Source organism: Schistocerca americana, chromosome 10, assembly GCF_021461395.2.
Source record: "Schistocerca americana isolate TAMUIC-IGC-003095 chromosome 10, iqSchAmer2.1, whole genome shotgun sequence".
NCBI lineage: Eukaryota > Metazoa > Arthropoda > Insecta > Orthoptera > Acrididae > Schistocerca > Schistocerca americana.
The window spans coordinates 186,844,279-186,857,006 of NC_060128.1; positions in this window are offsets into that span (position 1 = coordinate 186,844,279).

Consider the following 12,728-nt stretch of genomic DNA (forward strand, 5'->3'; position numbering starts at 1 on the left):
GTCAGTGGGTAACATGCCTTCTGTAATAAAAAAACTGAGTTTAGAGATCAACAACGAACTTAAAAGGATGACTTACGACGTCCGCCCCGAGCAGATGCAACGAACTAAAGCGAACAAAATGAAAAAAAAAGAATGTCAATCCTAAGGGCCAGGGTTCGATTCCCGGCTGGGTAGCAGATGTTTTCCGCTCAGGGTGTCGTGTTGTGTTGTCCTAATCATCATCATCTCATACCCATCGACGCGCAAGTCGTCGAAGTGGCGTCAAATCGAAAGACTTGCACCCGGCGAATGGTCTACCCGACGGGCGGCCCTAGGCACACGACATTTACATTTAGATCCACATTGCATTGCCCGTCGTATTGTAACTTTGCTCTACGAAAGCAGAATTCTTTCACTTCATCTACCACACGGTCGTCCGCAATTTTCCCTTAAGCGTGTCCTAACGACACTCGTTTACTCTCGGTCCGTATTGTGTGGTCATGAGACTATTCGTTCCACCGAACGTTTCCTGTAACCTTTCTCGCTTTCGTAAAGGGTACCAGTCATTATATGATCCCGGCGGAGGTTCGACTAGGTTCAAGTCCTCCAGCGGGTATGGGTGTGTGTGTGTGTTTGTCCTTAGGATAATTTAGGTTAAGTAGTGTGTAAGCTTTGGGGACTGATGACCTTAGCAGTTAAGTCCCATAAGGATACACACATTTGAATATTTTTTGAACCAGTCACTATACGAGGATGAGTCAAATGGAAACCTCAAATTTGTAATAACAAATCGAAATTTCGTGCCGTTACCCTGTAAGTTGGTAAGCGCGCTACAAAAAGCGTGCAGAATGGCCTGTAGGGGCAGCATAGTGCAGATGCACTCATTCTGTCGCAGTATCAGTATGAAGATGGCCGCGACTTGCACCAGGGAAGAACAGCGTTCTGTTAATCGGTTTTTGCCTAGTGAAGGTGTGAAACCTATTGAAATTCATCGACGAATGAAGTTTCAGCGCGGTGATGCATGGTTGTCACAGCAGCAAGTCTACGAATGGAGTAGGAAGTTCGCAGATGGTGTGACTTGAGTGGAAGATGGTCCTCGTCCAGGTGAGGCACAACGAGTTGTGACTCCACAGAACATTGCAGCAGTTGAAGCAGTAGTGAAGGAAAACCGCCGAGTGACAGTGAATGTCATTGCAGCATGTTTACAGATTAGTCATGGGTCAGCACACCACACTGTGCATGATGTGCTCCAGTTTCACAAAGTGTCTGCAAGATGGGTGCCACGGCAGCTGACTCCTGAAATGATAAAACGGCGTGTTGATGCTTGTGAAGAACTTCTTCGTCGCTTTGAACGAGAAGGTCATGGCGTCCTTGCAAAAAATCGTTACTGGGGACGAAACCTGGGTTCATTTTCACTAAACGGAAACGAAGAGAGCGAGCAAGAAATGGCGCCGTTCCTCATCACTAAAACCAAAGAAGTTTCGAACAGAACCATCAGCAGGGAAGGTTATACTGACTCTCTTTTGGGACGAAAAAGGCGTCATTCTGGAGCATAACATGCCTAGAGGGACCATTGTCACCAGTGCATCATACACAGATCTCCTAAAAAATCATCTGCGGACTGCAATCAAATCAAAGCGACATGGGTTGCTGTCAGCAGGTGCAACATGACAATACAAGGCCCCACATTGCCCATACAACAGTTGCAACAATCACAGACCTGCATTTTGAGTGTCTTCCTCATCTACCATACTCACCAGACCTTGCCCCAAGTGATTTTCATATGTTTGAACCACTGAGAGACGCAATGGGAGGAAAGAAGTTCCGTTCTGATGAAGAGGTACGCCACGCGGTGCATGAGTGGTTGCGCGGATTACCAAAAGAATTTTTTTCTAAAGGAATTTATGCACTTTGTAGGCGCTGGAGGACTTGCATTGAGCGTGGGGGGTATTCTGTTGAAAAGTGATACAGCTTTGTACCACTTCTGCACAGTAAGTAATATTTAAAAAAAAATTTAAGGTTTTCATTCGACACCCTCGTAGAATGCGGAGTGTACTATGCAGCTAAAATCTGTCCAGAAATTTCCTGCTTTCCAGTTGGAATGTACGAATATTCCTTAATAGCTGCTACCTGCAACTGCGTTCGCATATCAGTAGTTTTGTTATGATAAGTGATGGCGGGTAATCAGGCTACTAATATTTATAAATGTGTGTATATATAGTGGCGTAGAGAAGTATAGAAATGTATTCAGTGGCAGTACGTACGTACATAATGAATGTTTTTCTCTTATTTTTCTGCGTGTCTAAATTGAAAGCAAGCATTATATTTTCTAATTATACTTAAAAAATACCTCGTCTCAGTAAACTAGTGCACGGGCTCACCTAGTACTGTATGTGAGATTTTACCGCCAGAGCAACACAGAGTAACAGTTTCATCCTTTCGTCTCAATGCACTGTGACGCCTACATTGTTTAGCCATCTCCTAAGATAACTAACTTATGATTAACATAGCCAGTTGATGAATAATAAACAAATTCAGCCTCACCAAAAACCTCGCACGTTCCACATGTAAAGCTACGACTTTCTGTTTGTCGTACAGCCTTTAAATGACGCCGTCTTTGTGAGTCTCAGAGCGACTTGAAAGCTGCGAGAGATACATTACGTTCAGCGTCTAAAATGCGACGGCCTTGTAACTGTTATTTGTATGGAAGTATAGGTTAAACACGTAGATGTCTGTATAAGATTTGCGTTCATTACCTTGAATTGTTTTATGAAGAACATACCAATAATAAAAACATTTAGCTACAATGTAGCAGGTCAGCAACTGGAAGCAGTTAATTCCATAAATTATCTGGGAGTAGGCATTAGGAGTGATTTAAAATGGAATGACCATATAAAATTAATCGTCGGTAAAGCAGACACCAGACTGAGATTCATTGGAAGAATCCTAAGGAAATGCACTCGGAAAACAAAGGAAGTAGGTTACAGTACACTTGTTCGCTCTATGCTTGAATACTACTCGCCGGTGTGGGATCCGTACCAGATAGGGTTGATAGAAGAATAGAGAAGATCCAACGGAGAGCAGCGCGCTTCGTTACAGGATCATTTGGTAATCGCGAAAGCGTTACGGAGATGATAGATAAACTCCAGTGGAAGACTCTGCAGGAGAGACGCTCAGTAGTTCGGTACGGGCTTTTGTTGAAGTTACGAGAAAATACCTTCACCGAAGAGTCAAGCAGTATATTGCTCCCTCCTACGTATATCTCGCGAAGAGACCATGAGGATAAAATCAGAGAGATTAGAGCCCACACAGAGGCATACCGACAATCTTTCTTTCCACGTACAATACGAGACTGGAATGGAAGGGAGAACCGATAGAGGTACTCAAGGTACCTCCGCCACACACGGTCAAGTGACTCGCGGAGTATGGATGCAGATGTAGATGTAGATTTTCACAAATATGATAAAGTTCAAAAGTCAAATAGTACATAGCCTTTTCAAAGACTAATTATTGATCCATACTTCGCGTTATATTCTTCAAATCAAAAAATATCTTGTGCTATGCATTATCTGCAGTAGCCTAAGTTCTTCCTCAACCGTTCAAGCTACCTCCATACCAAATTTCACCAAAATCGGTTCAGTGGCTTACTCGTGAAAGCGTAACAGACCGAGTTGCTTTCGTGTTTATAATATTAGTATGAATTGCTCACGTACGGACGGTCACGATAAAATTACTTTAAGAATAGGTCGCACACTTTAAAGTAAGCATTCAGCACTCCTATGATCCATTCGTGTAATAAAAATAATACTGCCAGCAGAGAGCAGTAACGGAACCGGAAACTACTGATCTTGTAAACGGATTTTTCCATTTTATGTGTTTCAGCTAGAGACTCTAGAAATTTTTTCACAGAAGATATGTTTGTATTTTTATTTAGTTCAGAAAAATAATTATCCTAAAACAGACTGAAAAATCTTCGAATGGAAACAGTTAGATGCCTGGTACTATGTTGTGAAAATGTGTAAATTTTTACCTAGCTTTATTTTATTTACTTAAAGGTGAAATCTTAGAAAAAGCTGTGTGAAATGATACTTATTCACTTTGTTTTAATACTGGTGCCTCTAGTAACTTGCGTATCAAGTAAATTGAAATTTTACATATTTTTTGTTACGTCTGGGAACTCTGAAATAGCTTTTGAATCGATGCACTCTGGGTTCGATGAACAGTCCCATGAAATACTACGTCTCCTTGAGGCAGTGCTATCTCACTGCAACTTCATGACAGCACGTTTGAAGAAAGATTCTGGTGCAGCCATGAGGTCATACATCAAATGGTTCAAATGGCTCTGAGCACTATGGGACTTAACTTCTGAGGTCATCAGTCCTCTAGAACTTAGAACTACTTAAACCTAGCTAACCTAAGGACATCACACACGTCCATGCCCGAGGCAGGATTCGAACCTGCGACCGTAGCGGTCGTGCGGTTCCAGACTGTAGCGCCTAGAACCGCTCGGCCACCCCGGCCGGCAGTTCATACATCGTATGTGCAATTCGTAAATAGAGGCAGTGTTAGTCTAGTGTTCCCCTCTAACTGTCAGAGTCTTTAGTAACTAAGTAGTAGCGTAGCCAAGTTATTTCAACACTTTTCTCCCCAGCTGTGATGGACGGGCGCATTGCTTAGCAACTAGGACAATTACAAAATATACCACGATTTTGGCAGAGAGGGTGGATATCGCTTAGTGTTTGCAGTCAGTTCACACAGCTGCGTTAAAAATGTGTGTTGAAGCTTAAAAGTAGTCTGCAGAACTGCCGAGATAAGGAGCTATCGCACTGCATCGCCAGAGGTTTCTGTTACTTGCATCCAGGACTGGATCTCGTCCCACAACGGAAAAAATTCTACGATAAGGAACCGACAGGGGGGACAGAAACCTGGCGCGAACTGAAACATCTACACCGTTCGTCCGAATAGTTCCGACACTAAGTTTATTCCTCGCCTGTAAGCGACGGCAGCGCACTGAACTACTGTGGCAACTTAAGCTAACAACTGCAAACAACAGACGTGGGGTTAGGTAATGGACGTACGCTCATACTGTGTCAAAGTTGCTGCGTTACAAACCACAGTGGACCAACACTTTCACATCAGGTATGCGAGAGATTCTCCAAGATGTTTTGAAGAACAGAAAATTGCGTGCAAAGTTTCTCCCGCACACCTCGACTCCAGAAAGCAAAGGACGGCTTATGGTCGAGTAACGTTAACGTGACCACTTGTGAAAAAACTGAGCGAGGTGGCGCAGTGGTTAGCACACTGGCGCCGCATTCGGGAGGACGACGGTACAGTCCCGCGTCCGGTCATCCTGATTTATGTTTTCCGTGATTTCCCTAAATCGCTGCAGGCAAATGCTGGAATGGTTCCTTTGAAAGGGCACGGCCGTTATCCTTCCCCATCGTTCCCTAATCCGAGGCCGGCCGAAGTGGCCGAGCGGCTCTAGACGCTACAGACTGGAACCGCGCGACCCCTACGGTCGCAGGTTCGAATCCTACCTCGGGCATGGATGTGTGTGATGTTCTTTGGTTAGCTAGGTTTAAGTAGTTCTAAGTTCTAGGGGACTGATGACCTCAGAAGTTAAGTCCCATAGTGCTCAGGGCCATTTGAACCACTTTTTTAAAATCATTTCATTACCAGCAGTAAATATTTGAAGAAACGTTTTCAGAATATAATTAATGTTTGCCAGCAATGTTGCATTACTGATTATAATCCATCCTAGAAACCATCAACTTAAAAGTTTGCAAAAATTTTATTGTTGTCAAGAAAAAGTGTAACAATGAATTACGTAAATTGAGTCAAATTAATTAAAGAATAACGTCAGCTTTGCTATTAAAGAATAACGTCAGCTTTGGTAATAAATACAGCTACTTATTATGACAGCCCACCAGCAGTTAATAGAGTATAGTAAAACAGAGTAAGTATATTCATGCCGCAGTTCGATGTAGCAATCAGATGGCGATCCAGTAACAGCAAAAAAGGTAAGGAACAGCTTTGGGTTATTGCAGATAACGACTGAGGGCCACGACGACGACACATTCTATGTTTCGTCGAAATAATCAGAAAATAACTTTTAATAAGCAGCAATTAAATTTGTATGGCAAGATAGAGAAAGAATAAATTTCAAAGGGGAGATTTCATTTGTTGTTATTAAGCAAGGGATAGAAATCCTAAGAGGTACTGAATAGAATTGGGGAGAAAAGGAGTTTGTGGCACAACTTGACTAGAAGAAGGGATCGGATGGTAGGACATGTTCTGAGGCATCAAGGGATCACCAATTTAGTATTGGAGGGCAGTGTGGAGGGTAAAAATCGTAGGGGGAGACCAAGAGATGAATACACTAAGCAGATTCAGAAGGATGTAGGTTGCAGTAGGTACTGGGAGATGAAGAAGCTTGCACAGGATAGAGTAGCATGGAGAGCTGCACCAAACCAGTCTCAGGACTGAAGACGACGACAACAACAAAAGAAATCGTAAGGAAAGGTTTCATAGGTTATTGTAGAAGGGAAGGTTGTGTAACAAAAGGGATATAGTGGAGACGGGAAGGTTTCACAGGCCAGTCGAGGTGGTCCCAGAGATTCTCCACTGGGTTTAAATTCGTGGAGTTTGGTGCTCAGGGGAGTGCGGTAAACTCACCGTGGTGCTCTTCGAACCACGCATGAGGTGTGTGGCACGTTGCGTTGTCCTGCTGGTAGATGCCATTATGCAGAGGAAAAGTAAACTGCATGTAGTAGTGGACGTGGTCCCCAAGGATTGATGTATACTTGTGTTGGTCCACTGTGCCTTCCAGACCGACGATATCAATCAGGGAATGCCACAAATACATTCCCCAAACCAAAAGCCTCCCACCTGTAGTGTGGACTACGAGGTTTAACGCCAATGCAGCAAGAACACTTGATTCACCTCAAAAGTCGACCTTTTGCCACTCGGTGGTCGTCCGGTTCCGGTACTGGCAAGCAAATTCCAGCCTTCCTTGCCAATGAACAGCACTCAGCATGGGTGCACGAACCAGGCGCCTGATACTGGAGCCCGTTGCAGCCCCTTGGGTCATCTGCGAGGCCAGCTGCTCAACAGCTGCACATTTAGTCGCCCATATATATATATTACTGGCCATTAAAATTGCTACACCAGGTAGAAATGCAGATGATAAACGGATATTCATTCGACAAATATATTATACTAGAACTGACATGTGATTACATTTTCGCGCAATTTGGGTGCATAGATCCTGAGAAATCAGTACCCAGAACAACCACCTCTAAAAAATAAAACGAGGATAGGAGAAGATTGAAATTTTAACGGAAATTAATCCCGGTTTATAAGTAAACGCCAAGAAAGTCTCACACTAGCAACACAGATGAGGTTTCTAAGAGCGAGAAGAAGGTGAACGAGAGCTGACGCATTTGGAAATTCGGGAAGAACTGAATGTATTTAACATCCTTCGCAAAATAATGACATTTTTTACAGGTACTTATAAACTATTGTGACTTATTCTGTCCATCTCTTCTACTACAGTAGCGATGGAACGAAGCTTTTCTTACCTGGAGCATATGACCTATAAAACCAAAACCAAGGAATGCAATTTCAGAAGAGAGACTTCCTTCTTTAGTGAAACATTCAGTTCAGAGGAAACTTCTAGACCAGTTAATAAGAACACAACCATTCATTGAAGATATTACCGACAAGTTGTGACATCTCCTGGAAAAGCCCAATAAAAATTAAACCTAACCTATAGCAGACGCGTAAATGTCAAGTGTAAAGAAAGAACAAAAGTGAGTATTTCTGTCAATAAAAACCGTAGCTAACACGACAGGTAATTATACAACTTACAACGCGTTATTATGATATTTTTTGTGTTCAAAACATTAATAAAATATGTATTTTAGTATCAAAGAATAACTGTACAATATAAAGACATTCTTTGTAACCATGTAAATCCTGTCTCATTAATGTAAAAAAGAATTGGTTCAAAGGTCTAATCCAAATTTCGTCTCTCTAGTTGTTTAAGTTACGTAGCCGTTGTGACGCACTAAGTATTTAATGTACTTATTTTCTGTTACAGTATATGTTAAAAAGTCAATTTCTCTTGTTCTTATTGATAACCCTTCCCTCGCTGTGGAAATATTTAAGCGAAAATAATTATTTAGAGTAAGTTTTGTAGAAGACTGCTCATCTGGCTTTTTGTTGTCGACATAATAGCGCACAGGCGGCCATCATGTGGAATCAAATTAAAATATTAAATATTGGGCTTCACCCTCAAGTTAACGTAATAATTACTTTGAATATTGATAATAATTTTCAAGCATTGATATTTTCAAAGTTCGTTTTATCAGAATCTGTACGGAATTGCACAGATAAATTTAACTGCAGTTAGCCGGCCGCTGTGGACGAGCGGTTCTAGGCGCTTCTCTCCGGAACGGTGCAGCTGCTACGATCGCAGGTTCAAATCTTGCCTCGGGCATGGATGTCTGTGATGTCCTTAGGTTAGTTAGGTTTAAGTAGTTTTAAGTCTAGGGGACTGATGACCTCAGATGTTAAGTCCCATAGTGCTCAGAGCCATTTGAACCATTTAACTGCAGTTAGGTTTGCTTCACGATATCCTTGAGTTTGCAATTAAATTTATTTCTGTCAAGTAAATGCTTCAGCAAACTGAAACCACTGTGATATAAATGAAATTATTTATCTTGAGTACAAAATCCTTACGCTATGTAGATGGTTATACAGGCTCTTTCTTCGCAGCAATTGATTTATCGTGCAATAACAGTAAAGTTACATCCTACTTCTGATTATCTTTGATCTAGCCGAGAGTTTGGATAACATAATTAAACCATTGGAAGGAAAAGTGTACTAATTTTTACTAAAATTTTTGCCTGCGTAACAACTTTGATTATCGTCGGCGTATATGTAGGCCACATTTAAGAGCGTGCAGAATATACGACACTCCAACAGTGTACTAAATATCATTTTCCTTTTTCCAAACAATCCCGACCACATCTTGCATTAAAAACAAAACACTTTAATACTAAAGAAGAGAGAGAGAGAGAGAGAGAGGCGATTTACAATTTGCAATCTCAACGGACCGAAGGACTGGTTTGTTGTATATGAAATTGATAATTTTAATTGCTAAGATAAGCGTGTGTAAATAATGGTATATTGTCCTTACCTGTTACCTCTTCACTTATAAATTGATAATTTGAATTACTAAGATAAGCGTGCGTAAATAATGGTATATTTTTCTTTGCCGCTATCTCTTCACATAACTTTCCAACCCGAGCCGCTACCACTTCACAGTGGCTTGCAGATTACAGATGCAGAGATAACATGCTCGTTGAAGCCAGAGGTGCACGAATTCTCCTTCCAGCCTGCCTGCCCCTATCAGGTCTGCAACCGTTAAAGCAGCTCAACTTGCCGCATCGGAGACACAAGAGAACAAGTTACTGAAGCGCAATAGTCAAAACAGGCCAGCTTGGGTTTCCGCAAGCTTGGCAAGCTTCACATGACCTCCTGCACCTGACAACAGGTTGCGTTGTCAGTCCAGAGCGATTGCAGAATAGCAACGTACACTCTTTGACATAAAACTTGACCGGCGGCCGGCCGCTTCAGAGGCTAAGTCCGCGCCGATCGCGACATGGGACAAAAAAACTGGCCAACTCGCTAATTCTCTAAGTCCGGTTATCTGCACAATCTGGCAACACTGTAGACTGCGGCACTTCCTGGAGGAAAACTTGTCCCATGATAGAGAAACTCTAGGCTGATTACGCCTGTGGTCTAGCGGTAGCGTGCGTTGTTTCTGTTCATAATGTCAGTGGATCGAGAGCAGCTGGCATAAAATATTTTTATAGCCTCTTTTGTCTGAATGCTGAAGACGTCAATGTAATGGTAGCGCAGATTCAATCTATTTCGCTTTGTGACACACCGATATCAAAATTTTATCCAGTAACGATTTTGCGGCAGATTTCCTGCAGACTGTCCTCCTCTGGACGCCGTATGCGGCAAAGCTCCGGGATCCATTTGCTGGCTACTGGCAGCGACCGTGGCGACAGCAGCGGCGCTGCACTCTCCCGTTCGTTATCGAAAGCGCCTGCTACCGCTCATCGCTTTTGATGATTTAAAACGTTTCATTATTAAATGTTGCTCCACAGAAAATGTCTACAATTTCCATTCACGCTCAAAAGCAACGGAGACAGACGCCCTGATTAGTAGGCGGGTATTATATTACATTAATCGGCAAGAGCTGAGTATGGCCCGAAATTAATTTTATAGACTGGGACGAAATGAAACCACCTCACTACATTCGATGAATTTATAAATGCTTCATACCTCGTTTCTTTTCCTTTCAAACTCAATTATTTGTGCAACTTTTGGTCAATGTTTGGATGTTTTCGTCAAGCCAGAGTGAGCGTCTGTGGTGTAAAGTGTATTACAGTTCTTGTTTCATTCCTTATGGTAAGTCTATGCGATAAACTGTGTGAATACCTTGCAATGCATGCTCTGTAGCAGTGCAGGAACACTGCACATTTGGAGTTCATGAAGTATTTATTGTTGATCGGAAGTGATAGTTAAGGTCATCAGATTTAAACCAGAAAAATTTGTCGTTTTGAAGGTTTCAGAGAACGGAAAGGAATTGCTAACGCCGGTGTTAGAAAACGTCTACAGTTAAATGCTATTGCAAAAATTTAGAAGAAGGGAACTATATTAATGAACATGTGCACTTCATAAACAACCTTCTGACATGTTAGACCTATATGACGAACAAAGCTCAAATTTATATCGTTGACAGTCGGTTTGAATCTTTTCAGGGTCTATTTTACAGTGAAGCACCTTGGAATTTGCAAAGCAGAAATCCATGATATTAACTTAATTTACTAAGTCGAAATCGGACGAAGATTGATGTTTAAAGGCATTCTTCAGATTTCGCATAAGAAATTTTTACTAGCAGTTTGCAACTCCATTAATTAAAATGGAAAATAAAAGGTTGTAGTCAGCGGCTTCTACCGTGATTCGAACTGCTATGTCTTATAGTACAAGCACTGCAACGCACAAGGGAACCTCTGAGTTAACGACACACTGGCTGCCAGAGGCGGAATATAGTCACTGCGATGTTGCCTGAGCCTCAAAACGCAACCTTAAACACACGAACAGAGGAGGTGGAGATTACTGTTTTAACGTCCCGTCGACAACGATGTCATTAGAGACGGAGCACAAGCTCGGATTAGGGAAGGATGGGGAAGGAAATCGGCCGTGCGCTTCCTAAGGAACCATCCCGGCATTTGCCTAAAGCGATTTAGGGAAATCATTGAAAACCTAAATCAGGATGGCCGGACGCGGGATTGCACCGTCCTCCTCCCGAATGCACACACAGACAGGTGTTACTTATGTGAAGAACGCCGTTCTTGGAGTCCAGAAATTAAATATACTTTCTAATTGTGTCATCTTGCAGTAGATTATATCGTACGAGTCTTCGATGTGGAAAACGATTGTCAAGTGAATTTAGCGAGGTAACGCCGACCTACACCCGGAAGTAAATGCACTATCGGAGTGTTGACAAATACTTGCTACGACGCTGCCATTTCTAGGCTCTCTGACGAGGCAGCTCTTCAGCGAAATGCTTGCCGTGATTCTCCGATACGGTTCTTCAGAGTGGAGACGCGCGCGCACGTTTGGTTTTTATGCGGCGTTCTCCCCTGATGGTTTCTGACGTCGCCTTGTGGGCTATGTATACATATGAGACATTCAATTATCATCAATCCAGAATCATACAAGTTTCAGCTTCCGGCGTGGAAGAAGGCTGCTGACGCCGACATTATATCATTTCAACGTAGGGAAAGCAAAACGGATCATTCAATGTTTCTCATTCAACATAAAGCATGTGAGATAATTTTCCGTAACGTTCATAATCATCTAAAACTACAAACGAAGTAAAAATACACCGGAAGCTTATTCGAATTGAATATAACGCTTTGCACCTCGATGTCGAATTTGTCCACTTGCAATCTTTTGCAGCATACACATAGAATGTCATGATTACCACGAGAATGAAGAAATATGTTGGTAAGGATGGAAGCAAGAAGAGACGCAGTCAACAAATATTCTATTCCTCATGGCATTCATTTCATTTGGCACGTAAGAAGAGGTAAAGCGGGAATTTACTTTCGTTAACACGAAAGATATGCCGCACATATTGATAACGAGGAAGTCTGCTTCTTCATACGTTTCCTCCTTGAAATCTGTATGCTCTATTATATACTAAGTAGCCCGATCATTGTTTCAGTAATGTTACCCTCTTGTTTGACCCCGTAACGATGAACAGATTCCAAATGCATGTCTCCCTTCCTGGGTTGTTTTTTGTGTTTTATTGCTTGGAATTCCTGAAGCAGACCACTGTGCCTTCCCCCCTCGTGGGTTAGGTCTCAAAACTAAACCGCTTTGTATCCAATGGCATAATTTATTCAGACAGCAGCAGCATAAGACTATCAAACAAAGCCTTCCATTTACAGTTGCAGCACTCTAACCAGCACTGCCCAAAGTGTAATCCACGGTCATGGTCCTAAATTACCAGCTGTCTGCTACTGTGGCAAAGTCCGTACTACACTTTCGATTCCGCAGCACCATTTTATCTGGTAACACTGTGTAGTTGCACAGTTGTGCTACCAGGTCTGTCCTCACACTGTCAACTTTATGTATCTCACTTCTCCCTTAGCGTAGATCAC